The sequence below is a fragment of the Sinocyclocheilus rhinocerous genome, unplaced genomic scaffold (genome assembly GCF_001515625.1).
Source record: "Sinocyclocheilus rhinocerous isolate Xijiao unplaced genomic scaffold, SAMN03320098_v1.1 scaffold771, whole genome shotgun sequence".
In the NCBI taxonomy this organism is placed as follows: Eukaryota; Metazoa; Chordata; class Actinopteri; order Cypriniformes; family Cyprinidae; genus Sinocyclocheilus; species Sinocyclocheilus rhinocerous.
Window position 1 is genome coordinate 339,135 of NW_015640450.1, and position 7,620 is coordinate 346,754.

The following is a 7,620-nucleotide window of genomic DNA, read 5'->3' on the forward strand; positions in this document are numbered from 1 at the left end:
CATGGATCAGTTTGTGATTAGTATCCTTCTTTCATTAATTAATTAATTAATCAATTCAGGAAGAGTCTGATGAGTCAGTGTTTGGAGATGTTGCAGAGGCCCTCCTTACTACATGTGACATGATGCCAGGACACAAAATAAAAGGTGTATTTTCCATGCTAATCAGAGTTGTTTGTTGTTGAATATTTTCCTTTTTAATTGCTGTTAACCTGCATAGCTATGTGCCAAACTAGGCATGTGTTTCATTGCATGTTTTCATTGGTCTGGTTTTTGGAACAGGAATACAGCCTACTGACAAACAAAAACAATATTACTTCCTTTTTATGTAAACATTATAATGTTGCCTTTGTTGTGTCTTTGCCAACACAGGGTAGTAAATTTAGCTTGGTATAGTAACAGAACTTGTGTAATTATTCAATATTTCATTATGTTTGTTGTTTTTTAGACTACCAGTTTGGATGAAGAGGCTACTGGAGTTGATGCTGGCCTTCTCATTGTTACAGGGGAAGGTGAAAGAAACCAAGAGTTACTGGTGAAAGAGACTGTTGATGTTGCAGTTGGGCTGGAGGAGCACTTGATCATGCATGAACTAGGATATGCGAAATGTCATAATGTTCAGCTATGCCTCATGTTAGTGTTTTAATACCAAGCACATCCATACCAAAAAGGTAACTGTCACTTTTGAAACGAATGAAATAGCACTCTGAATGTGGTTCTATGTTGATGATTTATTTTTATGTAGTACTGTTAGAAAATAGAAACTTAAAGCAATAGTTCACCCAAAAATGAAAATTCTTTCATCATTTACTCACCAACAAGTTGTTCCCAACCTGTATCAATTTATTTGTTCTGCTGAACACAAAGGAAGATATTTTGAAGAATGTTTATAACCAACCAGTTCTGCGGCAAAATTTACTTCCATAGTATTTTTCCCCCATACTACAGAAGTCAATGGAGCCCTATGATGACAGAATTTTCATTTTTGGGTGAACTATCCTTTAAATACGATTTAAATAACTTAAAGAAATATGCTGCTATTGTTAATATTAACATATTTCCCAAACTGTATTGTACTGCACTGTATGAATTGAATTAATAGTGTATTGTAATACTGAACAATTAATAAAAAAAATAAACATAACCACTGTTCTGTTTTTATTTGCCATTTGTATTTTAACTTTTGTTTCCTAAATATTTGAAACTTACGTTTAATTTAAATATATGTACATATATTTGTTATAAATACAAAAATAAACATGCTTTACCCATATATGAACATGTATTCTATAGGCAAATATATGTGTGTATTTGGGAAAATATTTGTTACATATTTGAAAACGACAATTTTTGTAATATTCTGAAATATATGTGCAAGTATCTGACATGTTTTTAGATCTGTGAAATCCATACATGGACATATATAATAAATATGTGTTTTACATATATTGCCATATATCAGATTTCTGTATGGGCAGACAGAACAGAACCATCATCCATCTGCAAATACAGAGACTGTATTACTTCGAGTTAAGTTATTTTGATTGATTCATTACTCTGTGTGCTAACAAATACATGCTGGGATAGAGGATAGGCCTATAGGAGATTGCCCTGACCCCAAATCAGAGCGCCCGACTTGAGCATCTGCCCCAGACCCCCGGGATCCCAAACTAATATTATCCTCAGGTGGCCCCCAAGTCAGACAGTGTCCTGCCCCCTATGGAATTATCACTTGGAAAGTAAGAATCTCTAGTGCCCCACTAACCTGTTGTGCAGCCCTAACCAGACAAGACCCCCAAGTTTCTCCTTGCATTAACGTTCATTAGTAGCCAACCGAGAGTCTTCAGACACAGCAGAGCAACTCCACAACCAAAAAAATAAAAAAAAGACATTTATATATTAAGAAATGCATTTTCTTCCATTTTACTGCACACATTCATTACACTCTTTTTAAAGAAAATATTTCATTCCCCAACAAAGATTTCCACTGCAATGGTAACACTGTTGACAGTGCCCATACAACATGTGTGTGCTCAATCCATACTACAAGGTTAATTCCTTCATTCAGATGGAGAAGTACACGAGGTGTAGAGACTGGTATGACCTGTATTTAGCACTTTTATTTCCCTTCCTTTACCTATTGGGTTGTGTGAAATGGTTGTGTTCTCTCTTGCAGCCACATGAAGGCAGCAGACATATTTTGCAATCTGAATTTACAAATGAAACAAACTGACCTCTATGTTTTAATCATTAAAACAAGGTGTTTTGTTTACATCAGTAACTGCTGTTCCAGCATATACATGTGGATTTTGTTATAATGTAACGTTTATAATTGGTAATCACATGCTTTTTATGATATATGACTGTCAGTTCAGTACTATGAGGCTCAGTATTAATATGAATGTTTGACCCCTCTACAATAGCAGACATTTTATTGAACACAGAAACCAAATATATTTAAATATTATATAGGCATAACATAGTCTTTTAGGTATGGCAAAGTCATAGTTGTGCTATTTTGTGCATTACTAACCCAGAAGGTATCAATATGATATGATACCATGACAACTGAGAATATGGCTTCACATATATGTTTTCCGTGTTAACGCCTTGAAATCAGTGTGAGATCTAATTTGCATGAAATCAAGAAAAATATACATTTAGGAAAGTTACAGATAGCTGTATTAAGCATTTCAAGAGAAATTACTTCAATCTGAGAAACGTGTAGAACAGACTGAGAAAAAATAACTGTCATTGTCCTCATATGTAAAAGTACTTTAATGAGGAACTGTCTTGTCTAAACGCAATAAACAGATCTGATACACACTATACACTCAATTTACACTTATGAACTGCACAGATATAAAGTAGAAGCTTTTCTTTCACAGATGAATTTGAACAAAGTTCTTTTACACATTCTATATAAAATACTCCCAGCTGAACTGGGTAGGGTATATGTAAATGGGATAAATGAAGACTATTGAATTCAAATAGACTCAGGATTATAATTAATAATTGACATATTTGTTTAAATACTCTAACAGCATTAAACTGTAAGGATGAGGTAGGCAGAGAGGAGTCCATTTGCTGGTCTTTATTAAAGGAACTGAGCATATAAACCAAACAGTAATCAAAAATCGTAGTCAGGTCACAAGTTTTGCTTGAAACACAGGCATGTCCAATGGGAAACAAATCCAAAACAATAATCCAAAAGCATGATTCAAGGAAACATAAGCAAAGGCCATAACAGTAAGTATCAACAATGGCATGGAAGAAACTCTTGGTAAGGCAGTGGAAAAGGTAATTCTTCGCTACATGGCAAAGGTGGAAGTGACAAGACAGGAACTGATGTGCCAAGAAAAGGAAGTGACTAAGTTCAATATTCAGGTGAGCCTGATCATAAATACAGTCAGTATCCAGTGTGTCTATACTTGATTCTAAGATTCACATTCAGAAAGTCAATCCTGTATCTATAAACCCTGTTGCATTTCTGAAGGCATAATTATGTCACAGAACTTTAGTGTGTTTTGTTGCTGTTTGTGCATGTATAAGATCTGCAAAGTTACAAAGCTCAAAGTCTCCCACAAAAGGAATTTTTCTATGTAAAAGAGAAGGCTGATCCAGACCGGCCGAAAATGCCTCGATTGAATTCTCCCTCAAATATCTAAGTCACTATGCGGAAATATTTGCATAATACCACCCAAATAGATAAGCAAAGAAAGAAGGCGTGGTTTCAGGAACAGCAGTAGTGTTGTTGCCACCATGTCAGGGAGACACTTTATGTTTCTATGCGAAAGCAAAAGCACTTTTTTTGGCCTTCCGAAAGTGGACACAATTAGGAGTCAGTGGTTAACATTTATTTACAACACTGTCCCAGAACAGTACAACCCAAATTGTCAAGTGTGTGCAGCACATTTTACGGAGGAATGTTTCCTGAACCTGGAAGAGTACAAGGCTGGCTGTGCAGAAAGGCCATTTCTAAAAAATGGGGCAATTCCAACTTTGCTAGGACAATCTGGCACTTCTGAATCAGAGCCTGTAAATATGTTTTATGACTGTTCAAATGCGGAGTTTGGTAAAGTGTAGATTAACATATTGTTTGTCATTCTTACAATCACAAGTGCAGAGATGGGTTTATGTTTACAAACATAGTATCCTCTGTTCTCTGCTTATAACTGGTGGCAAAAAGATGACAAACATGATTCACTACATGTTCTGCTTCACACTGGACGCTCAAGTAGAGCTGAAGCAGGACTGACGACATTGTTAACTGTTCTTATAATTGCTTTGGAAGCTAAAGCTCACATTATGGTAGGGGGTGTTACATTTCCTACACATGCTTGAGATGTTTGGCCAATCACAACGCACTGGGTCAGCTGGCCAATCAGAGCGCACTGCGATTTTCGAAGGAGGGGCTTTGTAGAAATCAACGCATTTTAGAAAGACTGTGCATAATAAGGATCTGCAATAATGAAGAGTACGTGAAAAATAATGCATTTTTGAACATTAAGGCATATTAACATATTCTATTACACACAGTACACAAAATATTGAGATTTGAAAATAGCATCATATGACCCCTTTAATGAAAATTCTCGGTGCAATAAAAGAGTGATGAGGAAGACAGACAAAGGAGTACATATTACAAAACATTAGGCTCAATCAACAGCATTTGTGGCATAATATTATCACAAAAGATAATATCTACTCATCTCTAATTTTCATAAAAAAAAGGGAAGTGGGGGGCAATTTTTGGAGTATTTAATCAGAAATGTGAATCTTGCAATTTTCTAGTTAATCACATTTTTAAATAATCTGTGTTGTTTTATCTGTAAAATTAACATGTGTCTACAATTGTTTAGGCATTATGTTGTCATCTGATGAAGAGCTTTTAGGCTCGAAATGTCACCTGTGGTGAGAACATAATTAAATATTTTTCTACTTTTGGAGCTGTGGTGTGCCAACTTTGATTTTCCTGTTTGAATTTTTATAAAAAAATTTTGTGGTTGAGCACCTGCATTGTGTTTTTGGCCGGTTGGATATGTGGACTTTGATTGGAATTATGTTGTCATGGCATTGCCATTACGTCTGGCCTCATTCACTTTCATTTTAAGTGCCTTACTGTAACCCTGAGTTGTGTGTGTATGTGTGTTTTTGTGTGTTTTAATCTAGCCTTAATTAAGATTAAATGAATAAGATTATAAGATTCTTATGCATTCCACTTTTATCATTTCATAATTTTAATACAGTGATTCATGAAAGCAGTTGACATGGATAAGATTTATTTTAGGTAATCATTTTTATTGTGATTAAAGCATTTTTTATTTATTTATTTGTGCATCTAGTTTGAATTTTTATAAAAATTTTTTGTGGTTGAGCACCTGCATTGTGTTTTTGGCCAGTTGGATATGTGGACTTTGATTGGAATTATGTTGTCATGGCATTGCCATTACGTCTGGCCTCATTCACTTTCATTTTAAGTGCCTTACTGTAACCCTGAGTTGTGTGTGTATGTGTGTTTTTGTGTGTTTTAATCTAGCCTTAATTAAGATTAAATGAATAAGATTATAAGATTCTTATGCATTCCACTTTTATCATTTCATAATTTTAATACAGTGATTCATGAAAGCAGTTGACATGGATAAGATTTATTTTAGGTAATCATTTTTATTGTGATTAAAGCATTTTTTATTTATTTATTTGTGCATCTAAAACATAATTTGCAAGTACTGTTGTATAAATCATGCCAAATGTTCTACTTTCTCTGTCTTGTCAGAGAAGATAAAATAATCAACTCCAAGAGTCACTGTCATACATCATTATGGAGATAATTTCCAGAGTTACTTGGTTTCTAAAACACCAATACATCTTTTTCTTCTATAAGCCTTTGCTGTGTGAGTAACATGGAGATGATCAGTAATAACTGTCATATTCAGAATAACTGGGTGAGTTGCATAAAGACAGTAGTCCTCTAACATTCTCCCTCAAAGTATTTATAAGGCTTGGTGCACCATCTCTATAGAGGAGCCGATTCTCAGCAATATTTACTACTGCCTTTATCACATCTTGCATGGCCTCCACCACAGGCTGCCAGAGGACAAAACGTTGTGTTTGCTTCTCCAGTACATTGACTCTTCCACTAAGAACACTCAGAAGGTTCACAGCTCTCCTGACCATGTTTTGAATATTTCCCGTGTCCTCTAGATGCTTTTGAACCTCTTTAACCTTCCACTCAATCCTCCTTAGAGCCTCATTGGTCTGCTCAATTTCATTGTGTGTCCTAGAGATTATTCCATTATAATGAGAGACTTTTGCATTGCAGTTCCTCACTTGAGACTCAGAGTTTAGTTTTTCCCATTCAGCAGCTCTCAAGGCATTTAAAGATTCTTCAAATCCCTGCTGTCCCTCACTAATCATTATTGGACCTAGAGACAAACAGATACCTCTTGAATGCACATCAGTCAAAAAACACAAACATTTCCAATTCACAAATGTCCAATTCAGGTGACAGTAAGAGTTGTGAAATTCTTACCAGCAATCCATCCAAAAATTGGTATTGCACACAGTATTGCCCCTGCAGTTGCGACATCATTGGATGTGTTCATCCTGTCTTGATGTACTCTTATGGCATAATTTGCTGATTCTACACTTCTTTCAGCCTGTTCCAAAGCCTCTTTGGAATACTTCAATGATTGCACAGCAGACTTCTTCTTTATGTATAAATTATCCAAAGCCAGATTTTTCTCTTTTTTCTGTTGCTCAACATTTTGTTTCTCTCTAATAATTTGCCACATGCTTTCATCCAAATCTCCCAGTTTTCCTTTAATCATTTTCTCTGATGTTTTCAAGCACTGCTCAGCATGCTTTATATGTTCCCTAATTTGGTTGTAATTGGAGCATGCGTCAGTGGTGGGATTGATACGTGCTTCCTTGAGGGACTTGCAGATGTTATAGATAGAGACGATTCCCTCATTTAGAGATGTAGAAATTGCCTCCATAGACTGCACATCCTTCACACCGCAGGTACTAAGTTAAGGGGAGGCAAAAATATTGAAAACGTAAAAACACATTTTAATGGTATATATGCAGCACAATTACTGTCATCTTGCAATTAAAGAAATATTAAAAATACTATTTATATACACTATACATTTATTATATATCACATATATATCTTACTTGTATCTGTGGAACTGGTTCATTTTTCCTGTCACACACAAACACAAAAGGGAGTGTCAATAAATATTTTGAAAATGAGAGTTATTTGACAAGGTAATAATAATTGAAATCATGTTGTCCTAGATTTTACTTTTCTTATCATAATTTTCAAAAGACTATTGATCAAATTATCCTAAATGCAATTGTCTTACCCTGTTCAAAAGTGAGAGATTTTGTCAAGTCTCAAGATCTGTTAACGCTGAATGGTGAAATGAATCAATGATTCAGTTTTTATGGTCTGGAAATCTTATAGTTTTACAAAAGATCCCACCCCCAACCATTTTTGTGTTTAAAGCCACTCCCCTGCTACTAGGAATCCAAATTGGCAACAATGTCTCCTATGGCCACATGGGGACAGATTTTTTGGTGACAGTCATATTATAGGTAATTTGCATGGAAAACAAA

At 35.1% G+C, this 7,620-nt stretch overlaps 1 long non-coding RNA gene across 1 annotated transcript; it reads right to left on the reverse strand.

Moving 5' to 3' along the window:
* Positions 1–6,877: 6,877 nt before the first annotated feature.
* Positions 6,878–7,414, reverse strand: LOC107752850 (uncharacterized). The gene is made up of 3 exons (XR_001641397.1): positions 7,368–7,414; positions 7,177–7,204; positions 6,878–7,023 (listed from the first exon to the last, which is right to left on the reverse strand). It is a non-coding gene; the product is annotated as an uncharacterized LOC107752850 (long non-coding RNA).
* Positions 7,415–7,620: the final 206 nt, after the last annotated feature.